The sequence below is a fragment of the Mirounga angustirostris genome, unplaced genomic scaffold (genome assembly GCF_029215605.1).
Source record: "Mirounga angustirostris isolate CCGP_5_RB_7025 unplaced genomic scaffold, mMirAng1.0.hap1 SCAF_198, whole genome shotgun sequence".
NCBI classification, from domain to species: Eukaryota; Metazoa; Chordata; class Mammalia; order Carnivora; family Phocidae; genus Mirounga; species Mirounga angustirostris.
The window spans coordinates 10080-23862 of record NW_026991906.1 but is presented as its reverse complement, the minus strand read 5'-3'; the positions used below and the strand labels follow the sequence as shown (position 1 = coordinate 23862).

The 13783-nt window shown below is 41.4% G+C and overlaps 1 long non-coding RNA gene across 2 annotated transcripts in view; it reads right to left on the bottom strand.

Moving 5' to 3' along the window:
- The window catches only part of LOC123840839 (uncharacterized), a 56688-nt gene extending 44624 nt beyond the window's left edge, over positions 1 to 12064 (bottom strand). Inside the window, exon 1 of one of the 2 annotated variants that reach the window (XR_010409105.1) lies at positions 11493 to 12064. This is a non-coding gene — a long non-coding RNA (uncharacterized LOC123840839). The remainder of the gene's footprint in view (positions 1 to 11492) is intronic. The other variant, XR_010409106.1, reaches the window with a different exon arrangement.
- Positions 12065 to 13783: the final 1719 nt, after the last annotated feature.

Here is a 13783-nt window from a genome sequence, read left to right as displayed (position 1 = left end):
TGACCCTACTTGCACGGCTGTGGGGTTCTTTTTTTAAGGAAAGCAAAAGCAAAAATAAACTCCTGTCTCTGGCCCTCCAAACACATATTCTGTGAGATAACTGTGCATGCAACAAAGTGTTAATCCTGGGGTCTTATTTTATATAGTAGTCACATATTTGTTGCTTTAATTGGTGATAGATGACATAGTTAATAAAAAAGGCAAGATAGGGTGCCTGGGTGGCTCAGTTGGTTAAGCGACTGCCTTCGGCTCAAGTCATGATCCTGGAGTCCCAGGATCGAGTCCCGCGTCGGGCTCCCTGCTCGGCAGGGAGTCTGCTTCTCCCTCTGACCCTCCCCACTCTCATGCTCTCTCTATCTCATTCTCTCTCTCAAATAAATAAAGAAAATCTTTAAAAAAATTTTAAAACATTTTTTAAAAAGGCAAGATAGTTCCAGAATTTGAAAATGTAAATGGAAACTTATCTCCAGTCAAATAAAGTACAAATCCAGAATTAGTAAGGAGAACACTCTTCAAGGGATCGTGGTAAGGAAAAGGGGTGGGGAGAGGCACTCTTATAACAGAGAGAACACTCTGACCATAAGATCAGCAAGCGTCCCAAGAGTTAGGCCAAAAGGCTCTTTCCTTTCTAGAGAGGACACAGAGAACCCAGGGTGGAGAGATGGAACGAAAGGGTGGTGTGAACAGGCAGCGAATGAAGGAATGCTTCACCCTGAAGCCAGCCTACTCTCAGAAGGGCTGTGCCCTGGCTCCGACTGCCGGGGGGTCAAAGTTCAGAAACCCAGGGAAAGGACAGAACCTTAAGCAGAGCCTGATTCACAAGTATTTTGCTCCAGGTGTTCAGTAAACACAAGGAGTTCAGCTGATCATTTATGAGCTGAGGAATGGGAGTTTGGAGGGACCGTGACTGGTTTTGTCACAGCAAACAAGGGGGCACCTGTCAATCTCACCTGAGTCATATGGCGAAGGAAGCCTCCTTGCAGTAAGCACTTTCCTAGAACACAGACTGGGGAGATCTCTTAACCTTCACTGTTTTCCAGGATCACAGGGCGGCAGCAAAGCCCAACATCGTCAGTCCGCACACAATCCTACACACCAATGTCTATAGCACCTTTATTCATGATTGCCAAACAGGGAGCAACCAAGATGTGCATCAACAGATGAATGAATAAATGACCTCGGTGCATCCATACCATGGAATACTATTTGACAAAAGAAAGGAATGATCTTTCAAGCCACAGAGAGAGATGGATGAATCCTAAATTCCTATTGCTAAGTTTAAGAAGCCAGTCCGGAATGGATATATATATATATGTACATGGGCGCCCAGGGGTGGGTGGACCTCAGGACCTGGAATCTGAGAGGGTGGTAGAGGGGAGCTGAGCTGTCTGCACTGTTGCATAATCTGAGCCAGAGTTTGGGACCAAGCCCCCCTGCTTTTCCCAATTTAACTGTGGGCCTCAGCATGGGATGGGGCTGGGTGACTGGGTCTGGTCCCTGGTCCCAAATCTGTTTACACATCAATCTGCCTCACTGCTGTTCAGGGCCATGCCCGTAGCCATGTTTACAAGATTTGATGTGCAATAGGGTGGGGTGGGGACAGGGGAGAAACTGAGCTGGGGGTAGACTTGGGAGGCAGATTGTCTCCCTTGCCTCTGGCCCAGCAGAGCCTAAGCACTGTACTATCCTGGAGGGGCTTTGGACCATCAGAGAGACAAGGGCGTAGGGCAGAAGACACCACAACCATCAGCAATAAAGTTGATCCCAGGGTTTGCTTTGGTTTTTTTTAAAAAAAAAAAAAAAAAAAACAACAACAGGCGGAGTCAAGGGGAAGTTAGGCCGGCTCCTGGGCATTTTCGAACAGAACCAAGACCGCAAGCACAGAACCTACGTGTACGTACTGACTGTCACTGAGATTCTGGAGGATTGGGAAGAATCGGTTAGCATTGGGAGGAAGCGAGAGTGGTTCAAGATCGAAGATGCGATCAAGGTTCTCCAGTGCCACAAGCCCGTGCACGCCGAATATCTGGAAAAACTAAAGCTGGGCGGTTCCCCAACCAATGGAAACTCCGTGGCCCCGTCCGTGCCACCGAGCGACCCCTAGTACGTACCGCTCCTGCACAGACTTCTGCTTTCCGCCTACCTTAGAATAAATAGTGCCCGGAGCACCTCTCGCTCCTCGTGCGGTCTCACGGGGAGGAGGGGGGCTTCTTTTGTTTCCTTGGCAGACCTCTGAATCACGCTTGCAAACTGTCTCAGCTGCCAGGCACTGTTTTCAGACAATTTGCACGTTTTTCAGATGCTTTGAAAAGCGCTGCGTGGTAGCACTGTAACAGATTTCGGTAATCCTAAACCACATGGGTTTTGGGGTTTTTTTTAAGGTGCCTTAAGTGCTTGCCCAGCCTTTAGCGTGTGTGTACGTACACGTTGTGGTTTGTTTTATTACATTGCACACACGTGTGTGTGCGTGTGCACGTGTGCGTTTTGGTACCAATCTTGTGGTTTGTTTGGTAGTTGAACACCTTTAAAATCTGAACATCTTGAAAAACAAGCAAAAAACCCCGCCAGGGTTTTGTTGGTGGCCTCCGTGGCCGAGAACCGGTTATGGCTCTCCTCCAGCTTCAGTTCCAGGGTGTGAATCTTGTTCTGCAGGTAGAGCCGCCCGCTGTCCTGCTGCTCTGCACGCTGCAGCAGGTTCCCCACGTTTATCAGGCTGCCGTTGTGGGACACGAGGCCTTTGCGCTCCGTGGGGGCGGCGCCCGGCTCCGCGCTTTTCCCCGAAGGAGGCAGCAGGTCCAGGTTTCCAAAGAGCACCTCCTCGGGCAGCCCGCCGTCCGTGCCCACATATATGTGTGTGTGTGTATTCTCTGTGTGAGCCAATTATTTAAAAAAATTGTGTAAAGGCAAAAGTAGAGACAGCGGAGTGGTAAATAGGAATAGGTAAAGGACAGGTGCTATTTTAGCGCTGTGCGATAATGGAATGGCGCTTACTTGACACTATGCATTTGTCATTATCCACAGTAATTTACTGCACAAAGACTGAAACTTCATGTATGCACAATTGACACATATTACTAAGGATGTCAGGGGATATCAGGATGAAATGCAGAATGTAATTAAGGAATCTCACCACAGTCACGTATGGAAAAACTACACTAAGACAGGGAGGGAAACAGGGCTGACCTCAGTACCTTTGGAAATGAAGGAAGTCTATAAGGCTAAAAAGAAAAAAATTACACATGCAATGCGCTCTAGTGGAGAAATCTGTTGCCTATGGATGTACAGTGTAAGAAAACTGATACCATTATGCATGTGTACCGGAACCGGACGATTCATTGAATGGATGGTGGGTAATGGGGGCCAGGTTTCTCCCTACTAGAGTGGGAGGTTGCAGATAATGAGGGGCAGAGGCGAAAATAATCCACGCAGTAACAAATTAGACTTGGAGGCATCAGCATGTATTCATATTAGGGTTAATATCGAGATGGATGCTTACGTATAGACATTTGTATAGAAATGCGCATATATATGAGTTAATATGCACACAGCTATTTCTTTGTTTCGTCAGCTGAGAGGGCCTAGCAGCCACTTCATCCAAACAGCAACGTGGACACCTGGTACACAGATACTGGTTTCTAATACCTTCTCCTAACAAAAGGAAACAGTGTTCCTTGGAGAATTGGCTGCTTCTAGGATTAGAAGTGGAAATAGGAAAGATGAGGCTGGAATACATGCAACATGGAAATGTGCAAGATGAGCCTGAAAGCAAGGAATTGTTAAAAAAGCAAATCCCATACAATGGGAGTATACCAAAGGGACCTGGGCGCCAACTGACAGTGCTCCCAATGGCCAAAACTGGAACAATTTAAGAAAAAAAAAAACAAATAAGAAAATATTGGCTTCTCATTCAAATATTATTTAAAAGTCCAGGAGAACATTATGAGATAGATGATAGACAGACAGACAGATAGAGAGACAGATAGATAGGAGCATAAATAGATGTTCCATGCTGAAGAATTCCAAACAATTTATACACATCCTCTCCCCTCATGGAAAGTATGCATACCTCTTCATCAGTTAAGTGTGATCTGTTCCTAATGACCTCCAGAGCTTAGAGTGTGGAAAGGGGTAAAAAGAATAATTTTACGCTTGGAGAAACCCAAGAAACACAACTACACCCAGCAGACTAAGGTCCGCTTCACCGATCTTAAGTTAACGTTCATATTATGTACTCTTGATTTGACTTGATAAAAATGGCATTCTGTGGTTTTCTGCCGTAACTCACAACACCAGTTTAATCATGAGGAAAACATCAGACAAACCCCAACTGAAGGATAGTCTACGCCAATATCTTACCTGTAATCCTCTCTATTGTCAAGGTCATCCAAACCAAGGGAAGTCTGAGAAACTGTCACAGCCAAGAGAGGCCTAAAGTGACATGACAACAAAATGTCATATGATATAGGCTGGATGAGCTCTCATCACAGAGAAAGAACATGAGACAAAACTTAAGAATAAAACAGAGACTTCAGCTTTTCTGCCTCTCAGGTACCACCAGCAAGGGGGCCCCAGGGGCACCAGATAAACCAAGCAGACAAAAGTAGCACCACAAAGGCGCTGAAAGTTCTACTTTCATAGCAACTAGAGCCTCAGAGTGGAGGTCAGAAGCTGCTACACCTAAACAGCCTGGCTCCCTTCTAAAATAAAATATTTACATAGACTCCAGAGACTCCTATGGTAAAGGCCAAAGGATCAAAGATACAATAGAAAGTAACCCATTATAACGATAAACGAAATTTTCAACTTTTAATGCTTGGGGGCCCCAGGAGAGGTATACTTGAACTTTTACGGGGTCAGAATGACTTCAAAGCATGGGCTCTATTTCTGCCCCCAGCACATACTGTACATCAGCTTCATTCACAAATAACCTAAAAGAAACATTTCAAACCACAGAGAAAAGATCTTCTTTGTGGAGATTGTATATCCCAGGCAGCTGTCCTCACTTGGTCTCAAAAAAAAAAAATTCTCTTCCTCTCTCGCTTTTTAAAGAAATTCTACAAGGTTTGTTCATTTTTTGTTGACAGTTCTTGGCATAGTCCGCAGGATAGCAGAGCAACTTGCCTGAGAACACCGGGGGGTCCTCTGAAACTCAGCCCTCAATACCAGCATGGGCACCTTGGGCCCCTCTGACTTCTCAGCACCTCACAGGTGCATCTGGTGAGTTCTCCTGCTATCGGGACCTCCTCGGTTTGAGTTGACATTCCTGACTTGTATTCAAGACGTTAAAGGTTACCAGTGGGAATAACCTAGAGGGGGCACCCACAAGAAACCCTGCGAGGCTGTGTGCAGAGTACATCGGAGCCTAGACTTGCAAGTGCCTACTGAGATGGGAAAATTTCAGGATAGCCTGAGTCTCAGATGGCCCAAATGGGTTCTTTTGACATGTCCGAATTCGTTTCTCGGGCACACAATTAGAGAAAGCCAGCTACAAGGCGAAGTAGCCAGAAACTAGCAAGCCGTTTGGTTCAGTCAGTGAAGCCCCTGGCTTTTGGCCAGGAACCTACGATCACAGAGCTACTCGGGCTTCCTCTAGTTTGTTTGTTGCTGCAGCTTTGGGTATCTCTGCCCCCAAACCGGCCATGTTCTAACTGGAAATGGACAACCACCAACTAATGGATCCATAAATTATAATGCTGTCTTACAATTAGATTTGTGTCAGTAGAGGGGGGATATTTGGAAATTGGGTCTTCAATGTCCTCTCCACAAATATTAATGAAACACAGACTCACTTTTGTTTGCATCCTGACCGTGTGTATGTGTCCATTCGTGTGATAAACATGAGATATTTTCTCTACCTCCAGATGGTATTACTAAAATTAATTTGTAAAAGAGCTCTATTTAATCGGTTTAAAGGCAAGTGCTTGTAAAAACTGGGCGTTCTAAAGCTCAAGAGGATAAAAGCTGGTCCAAGTGTTTTTCAAGTTCCCACGATTTGAGATAACCTTCCCTACATTCATACGTTTATGTTAGTCCATACTAAAGATGCATCACAGGAAAGGACCGCTTGAGGGCCCCAGGAGATGAAGATGAACAAAATTTAAGGCACTGGGTTCCCTTCCCAGTGGTCAGAACAATGAGGAGGAAGAGGAGGCAGGCAGGCAGACACTAGAAATCCTAAATCCACCCCCGCTCCCCATGCACAAGCACCGGAACTGAGGCCCAAGCCACCGCCTGCTCCACTGCCTCTTCCAGGGGGCGGAAAGCCAACCAGACAGGAGATGGAGATTTGAAAAATTGTGAGTCCATAATTCTAAATCTGCCTCCAGCCTTGCCAGGGGGGTACCCCTGCCGCATTTGCCTCTGCCTCCTCCTGTTCCTGCACCACCACCTGAGCTGTTCACACAGCCAGCTCATGTATCATTTTTGGTGCCTCTAGCTCATTGGATCCCGCTGCCCTGACCCTCACTATCAAGGAGCAAAAGGCACCCAAGTTTTTGGGCCCCCTCCTTATGAGGTCAAACTGAAGCACCTCCCAAGTCAACATGAAGGAGCCCAAGGGCTCCCCTGGACTTCAACCACCCTCTTTAACCTCCCCACGGGAGCCCCAAATAAAATGGACCAGTGGGGAACAGGTTGATTTTTTTAGTGGATACAGGTACAACATATTCGATATTAAAGCTAATTTAAGGTTGCTGATTTGATTAAAATCAACTTCTCTTTAGTGTTATCAACTTCAAATATAATACAGATAACCAACTTTTGTTCTACCTGAATTTATTAGTTAAATTCATGTTATCTCTGTTGCGACCTGTCAGCAGAGGGGAGTTAATGGTTGATTTTGTCTGTCTCATGAAGTTTTCATGAAAATTTGTTAGGAACAAGTAAGTTAAATAAATAAAAACATTTATAGATAAACCTTTCAATGGCTTTCAAAAATTACTGGTAACCTAAAACTTTGAAGTTTTGCAATGTTAAATGATAAATTAGGTTAAATTCAGTGGGTATCTAAGTCTTTTCCAAATAGGATAAAATACTTAAGCATCAATTACTGAACATATCTTTGTCTGCTTTTGGCTTCTTGTTGCAGAGAAACTAAAGATACTTGGGTCTCTTGGTGAACATGCTTTGTGCCTTACCGAAAGACTGTACTATAAACAAAAGACGTTTCTAGAAATTTTGAAATATATTCACAGATTTGCCAATCTAAAGAATTCTGGTGTAAAAATTCACAGTTTCTTACATGTTAGTTTTCAGAGGCGACTAAGGTTTCCAAGAATTAAAATTCTGATAAGTATGATTGAGACGTCTGGAAAATGATAAAGAAAGCAACTCTGTATGTAGGAAAGTAGGAGATATGTAAGAAAACTATAAGGAATGAGAATACATTTTTGATGACAGAAAAGGAAATAAGCTGTCCCGAAATGAGACTCGTTAGGTAGAGAGGGAAGAATTAGCACAAAATTTAAATGCAAAAGAAAGTTATAGAAGGTCTGTGAAGGGAAATCTTTGGAAAAAGATTTTATGTGTACTCAGGAATAAGATTGGAATAATTGAGCCTTAAAATTACACGGATATAAAATTAAAAATTTGGCTTTCTTTCTGTAAAAAAAAAAAAAGGGACTTTCTTGGATTATTGATCTGCTCTTGATGAGAAATTATAAACAAGTTTTCTGTATTTTTTTTCAGGTCTTTGATTACTTAAGAAAACTAAATCTTCTCAATATGAAAGTAGCAAAGTTTTGCTAACAACTATACAACTTTCTGTAAAATCTCTTATGGAAACCTTGGTTAAACAGATAATTAAATATTAGGTTTTAGAATAATCAATGATCTTATGTAGCCACATGCTTTAAAAACATTCTGAGGCTTTCTTAAAAACCAAATTCCTGGAAATTCAAATCCTAAATGAAGTCTTTTTGAATAATTAGGCTTATTTAATATGTTAAGTTACATGGAAAGCAATCCTTATATCAGACAAATTAGATTTTAAAGCAAAAACTGTAAAAAAGATAAGGAAGGACACTATATCATACTTAAAGGGTCTATCCAACAAGAAGATCCAACAATTGTAGATATTTATGCTCCTAACTTGGGAGTAGCCAATTAATTAATACACCAATTAATTAATAAACCAATTAATAACCAAATTAAAGAAACACATTGATAATAATACAATTATAGTAGGGGACTTCAACACCCCACTCACAGCAATGGAGAGATCATCTAAGCAGAAGATCAACAAGGAAACAAGGGCTTTGAATGACACACTGGATCAGATGGACTTCACAGATAAATATACAAGGCATTCCATCCTAAATAACAGGATACACATTCTTCTCCAATGCACATGGAACATTCTCTAGAAGAGATAACACACTGGGTCACAAATCAGTCTAAAACGGTACCAAAAGACTGCGATTATTCCTTGCATATTCTCAGACCACAATGCTTTAAAACTGGAACTCAATCACAAGAAAAAATTTGGCAGAAATTCAAACACTTGGAAGCTAAAGACCACTCTGCTCAAGAATCTTTGGGTCAACCAGGAAATCAAAGAAGAACTTAAACAATTCATGGAAACCAATGAGAATGAAAACACATCGGTTCAAAACCTATGGGATACTGCAAAGGCGGTTCTAAGGGGGAAATACATAGCCATCCAAGCCTCACACAAAAAAATAGAAAAATCCCGAATTCACCAACTAACTCTACACCTTAAAGAACTAGAGAATAAGCAACAAATGCGGCCTAAGCCATGCATTAGAAGAGAAATAATTAAGATTAGAGCAGAGATCAATGAATTAGAAACCAGAAACACAGTAGATCAGATCAACAAAACTAGAAGCTGGTTCTTTGAAAGAATTAATAAGATCGATAAACCACTGGCCAGACTTATCCAAAAGAAAAGGCAAAGGACCAAATTAATAAAATTATTAATGAAAGGGGAGAGATCACGACTAACACCAAGGAAATAGAAACAATTATTAGAAATTATTATCAACAATCATATGCCAATAAACTGAGCTACCTGGGTGAAATGGATACCTTCCTGGAAGCCTATAAACTCCCAAGACTGAAACAGGAAGAAATTGACCACCTGAATAGGCCAATAACCAGTAGAGATTTGAAGCAGTGATCAATAACCTCCCCAAAAACAGGAGTCCAGGGCCTGATGGATTCCCTGGGGAATTCTACCAAACATTCAAAGAAGAAATAATACCTATTCTCCTGAAGCTGTTTCAGAAACTAGAAACAGAAGGGAAGCTTCCAGACACATTCTATGAGGCCAGCATTACCTTAATCCCCAAATCGGGCAAGGACCCCATTAAAAAGGAGAATTTCAGACTGATATCTCTGATGAATATGGATTCCAAAATCCTCAACAAAATCCTAGCTAATAGGATCCAACAATACATTAAAAGGATCATCCACCACGACCAAGTGGGATTTATCCCCAGGATGCAAGGGTGGTTCAACATTCGCAAATCAATCAATGTGATAGAACACATTAATAAGAGGAGAGAGAAGAACCATATGGTCCTCTCAATTGATGCAGAAAAAGCATTTGACAAAATACAACATCCTTTCCTGATTAAAACTCTCCAGAGTATAGGGATAGAGGGAACATTCCTCAAGTTCATAAAATCCATCTATGAAAAACCCACAGCGAGTATCATCCTCAATGGGGAAAAGATGAGAGCCTTTCCCTTAAGATCAGGGACACGTCAAGGATGCCCACTCTCACCACTGTTGTTCAACATAGTACTAGAAGTCCTAGCAACAGCAATCAGACAACAAAAAGAAATAAAAGGTATTCAAATTGGCAAAGAAGAAGTCAAACTCTCTCTTTTCACAGATGACATAATACTTTATGTGGAAAACCCAAAAGACTCCTCCCCCAAATTACTAGAACTCATACAGCAATTCAGCAATGGGGCAGGATACAAAATCAATGCACAGAAATCAGTTGCTTTCTTATACACTAACAGTGCAACTGTAGAAAGAGAAATTAGAGAAATGATTCCATTACAATAGCACCAAAAAATGTAAGATATCTCGGAATAAACCTAACCAAAGATGTAAAGGATCTATACTCTAGGAACTACCCAACACTCATGAAAGAAATTGAAGAAGACACAAAAAGATGGAAAAACATTCCATGCTCATGGATCGGAAGAATAAACATTGTTAAAATGTCTATGCTACCCAGAGCAATCTATACCTTCAATGCCATCCCGATCAAAATTCCAATGACATTTTTCAAAGTGCTGGAAAAAACAATCCTAAAATTTGTATGGAGTCAGAAAAGACCCCGAATTGCCAAGGAAATGTTGAAAAAGAAAAACAAAGCCGGGGGCATGACGTTGCCCGATTTCAAGCTATATTACAAAGCAGTGATCACCAAGACAGCATGGTACTGGCACAAAAAACAGACATATAGACCAGTGGAACAGAATAGAGAACCCAGATGTGGACCCTCAACTCTATGGTCAAATAATGTTTGACAAAGCAGGAAAAAACATGCAATGGAAAAAAGACAGTCTCTTCAATAAATGGCACTGGGAAAATTGGACAGCCACATGCAGGAGAATGAAACTCGACCATTCTCTAACACCATACACAAAAATAAACTCAAAATGCATGAAAGACCTCAATGTGAGACAGGAATCCATCCAAATCCTAGAAGAGAACGTAAGCAGTAACCTCTTTGACATCAGCCACAGCAACTTCTTTCAAGATGCATCTCCAAACGCTAGTGAAACAAAAGCAAAAATGAACTTTTGGGACTTCATCAAGATAAAAAGCTTCTGCACAGCAAAGGAAACAGTCAACAAAACAAAGTGGCAACCCCCAGAATGGGAGAAGGTATTTGCAAATGACACTACAGATAAAGGGCTGGTATCCAAGATCTATAAAGAACTTCTCAAACTCAACACCCAAAAAACAAATAATCAAGTCAAAAAATGGGCAGAAGTCATGAACAGACACTTTCCCAAAGAAGACATCCAAATGGGGGTGGGGGGATGGGTTAGCCTGGTGATGGGTGTTAAGGAGGCTATGTACTGCATGGAGCACTGGGTGTTATATGAAAACAATGAATCATGGATCACCACATCAAAAACTAATCATGTATTGTATGATGATTAATATAGTAAAATAAAATTTTTTAAAAAGTAGAGGCTACATAGTGGGAAAAAATCATACTGCTCTGTCAGGCTTACCTTGTAGTGTTCATCTTCCCAGCTATGTCATGAGGATATGTTAGAGATAAAAACAGTGAATGCACTTGACTAACAGTAACATCACTGTTAGGAAGGCATCTAGAGAATAACACATAAATAGTGACTATGTAACAGGATTAGACTAGGTACCTGAGAGACAGAGCTGTGCCATGGGGCCTCTGTAGGAAAGACAGGCTACAGAAAATAGTTGAGGGCAAATTCAGGTTCCAAGGCTGAATATGAGGAAAGGCAGAGGGAAAATTTACTTACCTGGGGTCTGGTTTTAGGAGCTCTGCAGCCTTTGCCATTACCAGCACTCCTTTCAGAAGAAAGAAACTGAAGAAGAGGAAATGCTGAGGTAGATAAAAACAAGCCATGGAAAAAATCAGCCTTTCTCTGAAGTTCCACGGCAGGAAAATCCAGGATGGGCTCTTCTTCATGCCTGTGTTGAAAAGATATCACCAACTTAAGTTTCCTTTACTCCTCCTGCACTGGGTAATAATTTCTTATAGATAGAAGTCCTGCACAAACCTGAAGCCCCTCTTTGTATGTGAGATACAGGAAGGGGTAGAACCAGCATTCTTCATTGGGAAAAGCACTAGGCCAGTCTGCCCCTTTTTATCTTTAAAACCTTGTCTCATCTAAGGGTAATCTGTTCTCCACTGTTAGAAAACCCTAGAACCATTTTTTTTTTTTAAGATTTTTTATTTATCCATTTGACAGAGAGAAACAGCATGAGAGGGGATAGGATCAGAGGGAGAAGCAGGCTCCCTGCTGAGCCGGGAGCCCGATGTGGGACTCGATCCCAGGACTCCGGGATCATGACCTGAGCCAAAGGCAGTTGCTTAACCAACTGAGCCACCCAGGCGCCCCAACCCTAGAACCATTTTATGACAATTCATTCAACATATATTAAATACCTATATAAGGTCAAACTGAGGACAGAAGACAAAAGACTCAGTCCTGCCCTAAAAAAAAAGTCACAATCTAGTACAGAGATCAACTCCTTATGTACATCAGAAATGTTGTGCCCCACTTCTAGAGATCAGATTCAATTAGTCTGGGGTAGGGATTAGACATCCTCATATTTTAAAACTTTCATAGGTAATTCTAATTTTCTTTTTTTAAATATTTTATAGTATTTTGCCCCCCTTTTTAAAAAATTTTATTTATTTATTTGAGAGAGAGAGAATGAGAGAGAGAGCATGAGAGGGGGAAGGGTCAGAAGGAGAAGCAGACTCCCTGCTGAGCAGGGAGCCCAATGCGGGACTCGATCTTGGGACTCCAGGATCATGACCTGAGCTGAAGGCAGACGCTTAACCAACTGAGCCACCCAGGTGTGTGGGTAATTCTAATTTTCAACCAAGACTGAAAAAAATTGGTGTTACGCAGTGGTTCTCAAAGTGTGGTTTTCAGAGCAGCAGCATCAGTATCATATGGGACCTTGATTTACAAATGCAAATTCTCACCCCCCTCTCAACCTACTGAATCAGAAACAGTGAAATGGAGCTCAGAAACATGTATTTTAACTATCCCTCCAAGTGATTCTGATGCATGCTTAGGTTTATATAATATACATTTTATACTGGCTTTTTAAAAATTAGGACCCACAGTAAAAAGTATATTTTACATTACAGAGCATTAAATATACACATTTAGAATTAAAAACTTCATAAAACAATACCTAACTTTACTACAGGCAATGCACAAATACTGTTCTATTCCATTATATTTTAATTTTTTAAAAGATGTATTGATGGTAGATCAACATCCTTCATGGTTAAGTAAGGAGCACAGTGAACCCATCCTTCCACAGAAACAAATTCCTGGAAACATAGCTAAAATCAATAATTTTAGAACTCTAGAAATTAGCCAACCCCTCAGAACAAACTAACAATCATCTATCCAAAGAAATTACTGAACCTCAGTAAGACAGTAGGAACTGTGGTGTTTTAACTTGAGGCTATTCCCATATCCTCTCTCTTTGCAGCTTAGGAAATTCGCTAAACAAATAAACAGCAGAAAGATAAAAATAAACATTTTTTAAAAACTGGAAAGCAGGGGTCTGACACCAGAGCTATTACACTATGTTCTCTAAAGTGTCGAGTCTTCAGGGAACCTGGATTGCTCAGTCGGTTAATCTGGTTAATTGGCTGACTCTTGATTTTGGCTCAGGTCATGATCTCAGAGTCCTGGGATTGAGCCCCGCCTCCCGCCCTGCGCTCAGTGGGAGTCTGGTTGAGGGTTCTCTCTCCCTCTGCCCCTACCCCCACTGTGCCCTTTCTCTCTCTTTCAAATAAATAAATAAATCTTTTTAAAAAATAGCATCCAGTGTTCAACAAAAAATTATATGAAAGGTAAAGAAACAAAACATATACCATATACACAGGGGGGAAAACAACAGAAAATCTCCCTGAGGGGGACCAGATGTTGAACTTAATACACAAAGACTTTATTTTTTTATACAATGTATAGTTTCAATGAATTAGACAAAGACTTCGAATCATTTATTATTAATACGTTCAGAGAACATATGGTTGAAAACTTCAAAGAAAGCATGA